The 10,652-nt window shown below is 29.5% G+C and overlaps 1 protein-coding gene across 2 annotated transcripts in view; it reads left to right on the top strand.

The window, feature by feature from the left end:
• The window catches only part of LOC117172855 (Bardet-Biedl syndrome 2 protein homolog), a 1,136,351-nt gene that overhangs the window by 623,107 nt on the left and 502,592 nt on the right, over positions 1-10,652 (top strand). The gene's annotated exons all lie outside the window — the stretch shown is intronic.

Raw genomic sequence — 10,652 nt, 5'->3', positions numbered from 1 at the left:
CTGGTTTGGGTGGGTGTTCGACAGTAACTGGAGGGTCTTGGAAGAGTCGAGATGGGTCAGAGAGAAACTGTTGATTTTCTCTGACCCATCTCTCCCTCCGTTGGTTTTGTTTTACGGTTCGCATCGGCCAATGCTCTCGCTGCATTATATACACAATAATTGATAGCCCAGAGGTCGGATTCACCGGAAAAATGTCCACGAAGCTCGTCATCCATTTCAGCCAGATCTGTAGGCTTGAGAGAAACCTTGGTGTTGATGTTTCTCCGGGTCGTAAAGCATCGTTCTTCATCTATTGGATGCCTGCCCGCGGTTGGTCTTAGTGTCGCCTCTCTTTCTTTGTTGCCGGCTTGTTCTACCTGTAGTAGAGTAGGCGTTCCGCTTACATAGCCCCTTTTACGGAGTAGTTCAGCATGGTTTCGCAGACGTTGCTGCGAAAAGTGCGATAGCTCCGGCTGTTTCTCGCACCACACAGCATGCAGCCGTGCCATGTAACCCCGTTCACGGGCCACACTCGCATCGTAGCAGTCTAGCAAGTCGTGATTCAGTCACTCCGTCCAACCAAAGGTCACGAGATCCCGCCGATCCATCGCATTGAATCCATTTTCATTGGCTCCCCCAGCTCTAGGTTGGTCGGCATTGCTGGCCGACCCATTGTCGGGAGCCCTGCGCGTTCTGTTGTTTGGAACCGCACTTGCTACAACTACGTTTGGTGTTGTCATTGTTGTTCCCACGAGAAGCTAGGGAAAGGGGTTCGTCCATCCTTGTAGAGCCCCGCATGCAAGGATAAGGCTGCTTACTCTGAGAGGTCGCCTGGTATCCCAGATTCACCGTTCTAGACACCTCACCCAGGTGCCATTCAGCTTTCGGCACGGTACAGGGACCCTCTATCCGCAACCCGAGGACGCGTTCGGTGGCTTTGTCATAGGCCCTTCGGTTTGATTCTATATGTGTGTGTGTGTGTGTGTGTGTATTTAAACTCTTCACTTGAGATATCGTGCAAGATCAGAGTAAGATTCTTGGTTTATTGAGAGAACCATGTCTTTATTAACACATAAAGTATGGTTACTGCTATTCTATAGGTAAAGAGGATTTACAATCAAATTTACCTTGTGAAGGTTTTCCTCACCTATCTTATTACTATTTTGCTTACTTTGATGTTTTTAACTGGAGATCGACCTCGTCGTTAGTGACAGGAGTTGAGATGGCAACCGTAGGTGTCTGATTGCGATCGCCAATGCCTTGGCTGCAATGTGTTGCTGGTGAGGTCCTGGGATTGCATCCAGGGGAATTCATTCCATCTTTTTCAGAATCTTACGATTACTACACTGCTTAGCACGCTCTAGGACTTAACGTCTATTTGACGAGCCCAATATTTTTGTGGAATTTTCGGTAGAGTTAATCCTTCGTCGAATAGGAGTTATATTCAGTGCACTCACTATTGGATTACTTACTTACTGGCTCGAGTTTCATTTAATCCGTAGATTTCCAAAATTCTGGTTCTTTTGTCAAAGATAGAGCAAGTTTGATCTCGCTGGCAACCGTGGTAGCCTTGTTGTTTTCTTTCTTGTGACGGTGAAATAGAAGTATAAGTATACACTTGTGATTAAAACTTGTTTATTGTAACTTTGGGAGTATGGCCGTAGAACACACTTTCCAATATAACAATTTAAGCATTAATGTCCACTCAGGCATCGATGAGCCGATTCATAGTGTCATTGCCGCCAGGTAGGGGCTGTGACGTGCAAGCGATTCACATTCCAACTTAAGACTAATTTTGTGGTGTTTGCATAGTGACAGCGTTACACTTTTGATGCAACATTGAAATTTTAAATTAACAATTGGTATTTTTGGGTTGAAAATTCAATTATTCGTTCTGAACATCGTGTTTTTTGTATAAGTTTGTTTGAAAGTTTAACTACGTATTATCAAATTCATCTATTTCAATAAATTTCAACTGATTTGTTGAAAATTTAATTTTTCCTGGTTAAAAAGGAATAATCCTATTTCTGGTTATATATATTTATATTTTTAATCAAACATTTATCTTTTTTAGTTTAAAAATCCACTGTTTGTTTTAAAATTGATCTTTTTGATTGAGGATTCAACTATTTTATCAAAAATTTAACTGTACAATTTTACAATGAAAAATTATATTTATATTTGAAAATTAATTTTTTTAGTTCAAATTCGTCTTTTTGGTAGAAAATTAATTTCCTTTGTTAAAATCTTATCTTGTTTCTTGAGGATTTAATCATTTTTTTGTTTTTTTTTTGTTTGTTAAAAGTTGATGTCTTTAAGGAAAATTTTAATTATATCATTGTTGGTTGAAAACTAATCGTTTTTTTTTAGAGAATTAATTTCATGGGTACAGAATTAATCTTTTTTTATCATTTTTGACATAGATGTCCAAATTCGATTTTTTGTTGTGTTATTTAGGAAAAAAACGTCTTGCAACAAAATTTTATCCCTGAGCGATTCTGCTAAATAATGCATAGCACCTGTCTGATTTTAAGTGAATTCTATCTTATTTTAAATAATTTTTATAATATTGTTCTTATATTGAAAATTAATTTAGTTTGAAAAATAACAAAAAAGAATAAAATTATTTTAAAAAATAATATAATTACATATACGACACTGAAAAAAAAATTTGTAAAGAACTTTCTTTCAATGGAAAATTGTTTCATCAAATAAAAAATGGACGACAAAACTTTTTCGAATACATTGTTATTGTTTTTTCATCCATCGTGCTTCATTAAAATAAAATAATGTTTTAAGATTATTGCAAGATTTATCAACAGTTCTTAATAAAATTAAACAAAGTTTAAATTTAAATACGAGAACTTTCATTTTTGTTAGTTCACAACTAAGATATTAATAAAAAAATAATGCTTCTAATTCTAAAACTGCGTACCTGGAAGATATTGTGTACTTTTCACAATTTAATGAAACTAAAAAAACTGATGAATTGGACTATACCATTTTCGGTAGAAGATTAATATTTGAAGTTAAAAATTAATCTTTTGTAGTTGGAAATTCAACCAATTGTTTGAAAATGCATATATTTGATGAAAATTCGCGATTTAGATAGGAAATTTAATTTTAATTGTATCATTGTTGGTTCAAAAATGATAGTTTTTTGTAGAGAATTATTGTAATCGGTTAAAAAACTTATCTGTTTTTTATTATTCTGAACATAGATTGTCTAAATTCGATTTTCTTCTCCTAGATCGGAAAAAAACGTCTTGAATAATTTACTAATAAATGCTTGTTATTGAAAATTCATATTTTTTGTTAAAACTTTTACTATTTGGTGTCAAGTTCATCTGTTTTGATTAAAATTTGAAATAATCTGTAGAAAATTTTATTTTTTTGATTGAATATTAACTTCTTTAAACTAAAAACTGAATTATTTTATTTTTGTTAAAAATTTGATATTTTTATTGAAACTTCATCTTTTTAGTTAGAAATGGAATTATTTGTTTGAAAATTCACATATTTTATTAAAAATGTTGTGTTTTTTGTTAGAAATATAAAACTCCTTCCTTTAAAATTCATCTTTTTGATTGAGAATTAAACTATTTTGTTGAAAGTTCCTTTATAGTTAGTCAAAAATTAATTTATGTAAGATAAAATTGGATTGTACCATTTTTGGTATAGAATTAATATTTGAAGCTAAAAATTGATCTTTTCCAGTTGAAAACTCAACCATTTGTTTGAAAATGCACATATTTCGATAAAAAAATTTGCAATTAGGTATGAAATTAATCTTCTTGGTTAAAAATTCATCTGTGTAATTAAGAACAGAACCATTAAGTTGCACGTTTCTTTTTTTTTGTTGAAATTTAAATTCTCTAACTGATAATTTAACTATCCCACTTTTGATGGAACACTGAAATTGGAATTAAAAATTGATATTTATAGGTTGAAAATTCAATTATTTGTTTCAAACATCGTCTTTTTTTATATAAAATGAATCTTCTTGGTTAAAAATTCATCTGTTTGCTTGAAAGTTCAACTATGTATCATCAAACGCATCTATTTGAGTAGAATTTCGATTAATTTGTTGAAAATTTAATCGTTTGTTGTGAAATATGGATTCTTTTAACTCAAAAGGAATTATCATATTTTTGGTTTTATATATTTATATTTTTAATTAAAAATTGATCTTTTTAGCTGAAAACTCCTCTATTTGTTTGAAAACTGAGCTTTTTGATTATGGTTCAACTATTTTCTTGAAAATTGAATAAAAATTTAACTGCACAATTTGAGAATGACATATGCTATTTTTAATTAAAACTAATTTTTTATTTGAAAATTCGTGTTTTTGGCAGAAAATTAATTTTCTTTATTAAAATATTATATGTTTTATTGAGGATTTCAAAATTGTTCTTTTTAAACAATGCAAAACAATTAGTTTAAACATTGTTTTTGCCTCCTCTACGCACACTTTTTTGCATTTTTTGCATTGTTTAAATTTTTTTTTATTCATGATACTTCAAGGTATGTTATTTTTCACTCAACAACTCTGAACTGTTCACCACAATTGTTAAATAAATTTTTAAAAATTATAAAAAATATAATTGTTTAAATAAATAATTTAAAAAAAATGAAATAAACACCTGGGGATATTGCCAAGAAGAATCCAGAACTATCTTCACTTTCTCTTTAGGACTAATGGTTTTTTTTATAATTACGGATAAATAATCAAATCCATATGCGCCATGGGATAACGTAAAGCTGTGTGCGTAGAGGGGGCAAAAGCAATGTTTAAACTAACTTTTTTGCATTGTTTAAGATTTTTTACATTCATGATACCTCAAGGAATGTTATTTTTCACTCAACAAATCTCAATTGTTTACCACAATTGTTAAATAAATTTTTTAAGATTATAAACAATATAATTGTTTAAATAATTTTTTTGTTATGAAAAAAACACCTGAAGATATTGCCGAGAAGAATCCAGAACTAACTTCACTTTTTCTTCAGGACTTTTGGTTTTTTTCATAATGAAGTATATATGTTAATTAACAACATAATTGTTTAAAAAATAAGTTTTTGAAAAAAGTGAAAAAAACACCTAGAGATATGTCTCAGACGATTTCAGTGGTGTTTTTACTTTTTGGCTGCTTCTATTATTTAATTTTTTTTTCAAGGTCGAATTTTCAAATCTATATGCACAGCTAACTTCTGTGTCTTGAAATTAATCTCTTTTTTATTATTCTTAACATAGATGTGCAAATTCGATTTCTTTTTCTCTTAGATCGGAAAAAAAACTTCTTCCCTAATTTACTAAGAAACCATTTGAATCGCTGAGAGATTCTGCTAAATAGTGTGTAGAACCTGCCTGATTTTTTAGTGAATTCTATCTTATTTTTAAGATTTTCTATATTAGTGTTCTTGGATTGAAAATTAATTTATTTGAAAATTGTATTATTTGTTAATTTTTTTTTTTTGAAATAGAAAATTAATCTTTGTGATTGAAAATTCAACTTTTCGTTAAAACTTTTACTATTCGTTGTCAAATTCGCCTGTTTTGGTTAAAATTTTTAAAAATCTGTACAAAATTTCATTTTTTTAATTGCATATTAAGTTTTATGAACTAAAAACTGAATTACTCTATTTTTGTTTAAAATTTATTATTTTTTATGGAAACTTAGTTAAAAATGGAATTATTTGTTTGAAAATTCACGAATTTTATTGAAAATTGGTGTTTTTTGTTAGAAATATAAAACTTTTTCCCTTAAAATATTTCTTTTTGATTGAGAATTCAACTCTTTTGTTGTAAGTTCCTTTTTAGTTGGTCAAAAACTCATTTCTCGCCGACAATTAGGTGATAATTAAAGTTCCCGTACATCCCTATAGTATGTATCTGTTGCTGGATGTTTTCAAAATTGTGTTTTTAACAAATAAAGATTCAGTATTTGGCAAAATGACTCCCGTCTGCTGAGAGGCATGTGATAAGTGTGTGTTGTTCAATATCAACAATAATCTCAATCTAAATTAAAGTCCGTCCGGCGGACAGAGTCATTTCAGTAACCAACAAATTAAATTTAACAAACAGGTGCAAAATTTCGTAGAAAGAAATATTTTATACTGATGAGGTCTGTCGACGAACAGTCGACACGTCTACCATATATGTACTGAGAATCTCTCAGACATAATTTCAATAAATTGACCAGTAATGAACATGAACTTACGAAATAATATTTTTTAAAGTAAAGTTGCAGTCTCTAGCGTAATTTCACAGATGGTTTGTATCAATGCGTCCTGGCACATTTAAAATTATGAGCGGGACCTAAAACCATAAAAATCAAGGACATATTCAGATTTTCCAGGCAAATAAATTAAGTTTCTTCAAGTTTATTTTTTGTTGTGAATCAAATAATGAGCAATCATGCTATACATTCTATACATGTTTATACATGTTTAGTGATATAAAGTATACAGAAATTATATGCATTTGAAAAATATTAAAAATTTTAATTTATAGGTTATTTGAGAAGTAGTTCATTTTTTAAAGTTTTCACTTAACTCCCAACTGACGATGTCAAAGTTCGAAATGAAATTTGCAAATCACTAACCAATTTCAGCCAATTAATATTAAAATATTACTATCTTTGAAATCTTTTAACACCTTTGAAAACTTTGAAAATCTTTCAAATATTCGTGTAATTTTCTGAAAACCATGTTAAATATTTAGAAATCTTTATGAAATCTTTGTGAGATCTTTAAAAAGTCGTTTGTAATATTTGAAATCTTTACGAAATCTAATTGGAGTCTTTTAAGGCCATGTGAGCGTAACCTAAATAAAAATTTGCATTATTTTCACACCCAACTTACCTTTACGTGAAACTTGATATCGAGTTACAAAATTGGAAATTATATAAGGAGCACTAAGAAAAATTTGTCTGTTCCTAAATATTTACAATTACGTACGGACAGAAATTTTAACAGATTAATTCGCTGTACTGTTCCTTGATCTTATTCCAGCTTTGGCACAAAAACTAAGATCTCGAAACCCTTGCTTTTAAAGCAAGATTTTAGTTCTTGCGCCAAGGCTAGATAAAGATCAAGGAACAGTGCCATGAATTAATCTCTTAAAATTTCACTTCATGTCAAAAAGTATTTTTTTGTTAACAAATTTTGTTTGCTTTCTTCATAATTATAAAAATTCAGGATCAAATAAAACGTTTTTAAGTGCTTCTCATTTAATTTTCCAATTTTTCAAATCTTGAAAATATTTCTAAAATGTTTGTCAAGTCTGCTAATCTTTTTTTTTAAATCTTTTTGAATCGTATAAAATTTTTTGAGAAGTTGTGAAATGTTTGCCATCTTTGTGAAATCGTTTTGAAAATACTTTGACACATTTAGAAATTTAGAAATTCGATGTGCATGCATTTTAAAAATTTTTGATATTCGTAAAATCTTTTTAAGGTCTTTCAAATTTTTTAAATCCTCTAACATCTTTTGAAATCGTGGAAATCTTTCTGAAATCTTTTAAAATGTTTACAATTATTTGAAATCTGTGAAACTATTGCAAAATTGTTTTAAAGCTTTGAAATATTTGTTAAATCTTCTCAAATATTTTTCAATCTTTTGAAATTATATAAATTCTTCTGAAATGTTTGTGAAGTTTTTTAAACTATTTGAAATCTTTGAAATATTTTTTAATCTTTCAAATATTTGTCGAATTTTTTTAAATTTATATATTATGAGCAAAAAATAAAAGTAAATCAAATTTAAAGTTCTCATAAAAAATTAAAGGAGCTTTCCAGGTCTTCAAAATAAAAAAATTCAAGTAATATTTTAGGCGCTTTCAAGGTCGCTGGACCCTGTCAAATAACGTCCCAAAGCTTCTAATTTTGCTCTAATAGTAATAAGCTATATATAAATAAAAATATGTTTTTTGTTTAATTAAAAAGATACTTTGTAAAAGTAATGTGCGCTTAACTAATGCTGCTAGAGAGTTTGCACATTTCTAACCTTACGATCACAACCTAAAAATGGAAATTTGGGTCTACCAATTTACGTCCTGAAATTTTTTTATATAAATGTGTTAACTTACATCATTGCACGCTGATAGAATAACATCCTTCGTGGTACGATGGAAAATCACAGTAACTTTGTTTACAGTGTAATTTTTCTATTCTAAAAATCGTGCTTTGTGGCATAATTTTATTCACTTTAATGGCGCTCACCTCGCCTTCGATAAACACTGCCTCTGCTTCTGAATTCTAAATAACGAAGTCAAACATTAATGTATTTTAAGAACAATGAAAACATGAAATAATTAAAGACCACACATTTAAAAATTAAATAATAATTTTTCGAGTTTTTTTCAGCATCAATCAGTTACATTATTAATTTCCATGTCGGTGGTAACCCTTAAAATTACATACAGTTATATTACGTGTATTGCAGGCATAATCACACTCGTCTTTTTTCTACTTACGTGTATAATTAAAGATTAGGTTTCGATTATGTATTTTTCAATTCGTAATTCAATTAACACACAATTAAAGCACGAACAAAAATGACTACAAAATCGTAGAACACGCCTACTGTCGGCGCAGCGTTCGTTAGTACACGAACACTGGTGTAGTGGCACGCATGCGTTCGGCAAACCTCGAGATTGCTCGAACATACTTGGGAAGATAAATGAAACAGCTCCATACGAAAAATCGAGACTTGAATTTTAATTTCAATAATAGATCGCGGGTTCCAAGCATGTTTATATTTATAATGTCAATTTCTCAAATAAGTTTTACAGATTATAATATTCACTTTTTTTCTTATTGAAACTATTTTTAGACAAATTAGTAAGCACCATATCTCTTTTTAAACCAGTTAATCTTTAAAATACGGATTCATAACATTTCGTATTTAAAATACTCATTTTTCTACTGAAGCTTATTAAAGTTTATTATGAAAATGTCAAATTTCAGTACTTTAATATGAATAACTCAAATAGTTCAACATTTTTCCGTGTTTTGATACACAATTATACTAAACTTTGATTCACTTTTATCATTTATTCAAATGGAAGGTTTTTCAGTGTATTAACATTTGGAGTATTAAAATATTTGTGAAATTTTTTTATCCTGAGGAAGATTTTTTTAAATTGGTGTTCATTGAAGGCAATTTTAAATTAAGAAGTTTGGTAAACGATTGTTTTAAAATAGAATTTTTTAAACAAAAGTTTTACCAGCTCGGAGACAGGCACTTTTTGTATAGATAATGTTTTTGAACAGTGGCATTTTCTTATGTATAATGATTTCTAAATTTATAAAATACTCAAGAGCAGAAGTCACCAAACTGCGAGAAATTTTTTATAATTTTTTATTATAATGCTCAAAATATTCTAAGATTTGGTGAAATTTATTTACACGTAATTAAATTTACTTCAATTGTAACTCAGTTATCTTTCAAATCTTCAACTTTTGCATTGGACTTTAGATTATATTTTATATCTGATAACTCAGTCATCTTTAAAGTTGATGGGAGGGGAGGGGGGGGGCTGAATCTATGTAATAGCACAGGCCTTTTTAAACGAACAAGATATCGTTAAAATATCAATACATAAATAAAGATTTATTATTTTTATAGGTTATCCACTTAAATATTATTAGAGTCAACATGTGTGTCCCGGATAGTACTTTAACCTGGAGAAAGATTACTAAACGTATAATGTTTAGTCTATTGCAGGGCTCGCCACTTCAAGCAGGTGATGGCTGCCACGACAAGTGCATGGCTGCCACCAATTTTTTCTGTCATTTTTTTCTTCGTTTTCTAGGAATCGAGCGAAGCGTTACGGTCACGGTAAATTATGTCTCGTCGTCGTTCACGCCGGGGGGTCTGAACCTTTTTACTCGAATTTTCAATACATTTAATTTCCAATTTCAATTTTATTTTTAATTGAGAAAGTGAATCAAATTTACCTGCAAATTGAAGCTGTCATAAAAGTTTTAAAAAGGAGGAAAAATTTGAAAAATTTTCAATGAAAATTCATTTTAAAAAAAGAGAGAAGCGATTGTCGCCAAAACCTTTTTCTTCGTTCTTATCGTTCTCCTTTATCTTGTACAAACTTTAAGTAAAGATTAAAAAATAATCTACCTAAGTTGCTGGAAAGATTTTGTGTTGGTTTTATTAAAAATTTTCAATACTTGTGAATGAAGAGCGGATTGAAGCTACTGTGTCGTTAGTTCAACTGTTTAATAGAAGCTTTCGAACTTCAAAGCTTTCATACAAAAATGTTTAAATAAAGGCGATATAAGAATTTAAACAATTCCAGTAGAGAGGCTATTTGTCAGTCTTTTAAATTAAAGGGTTTCTTTATTTTGAGAATTTAAAATGACAAATTAGGTAAGTTTTTAGTTTTACAATTAAAAATTGTATAATTTTCACAATTTTTATTTGAAATTCCTTAAGTTTGGAATTCTCAGAATTGATAGCTTGGACCCATGTTTAAAATCATTAAAATATAAGGATTTCAGTTTAAATCTCTTCAAGATCAAGTAGTTGTCGATTGTAACTCTTGCACACTACACATCGTTCAATTGTCATTATTTTAAAATTGAAGAGTTTTTGGTTTTGATAATCTGCAATAAAAAATCCTTTAATTTAAGTTACCTACTTTCAAAATTTCTTCT

The sequence above is a fragment of the Belonocnema kinseyi genome, chromosome 5 (genome assembly GCF_010883055.1).
Source record: "Belonocnema kinseyi isolate 2016_QV_RU_SX_M_011 chromosome 5, B_treatae_v1, whole genome shotgun sequence".
NCBI classification, from domain to species: domain Eukaryota; kingdom Metazoa; phylum Arthropoda; class Insecta; order Hymenoptera; family Cynipidae; genus Belonocnema; species Belonocnema kinseyi.
The sequence above is the reverse complement of the archived record's forward strand: the minus strand, read 5'-3'. Positions and strand labels throughout refer to the sequence as shown.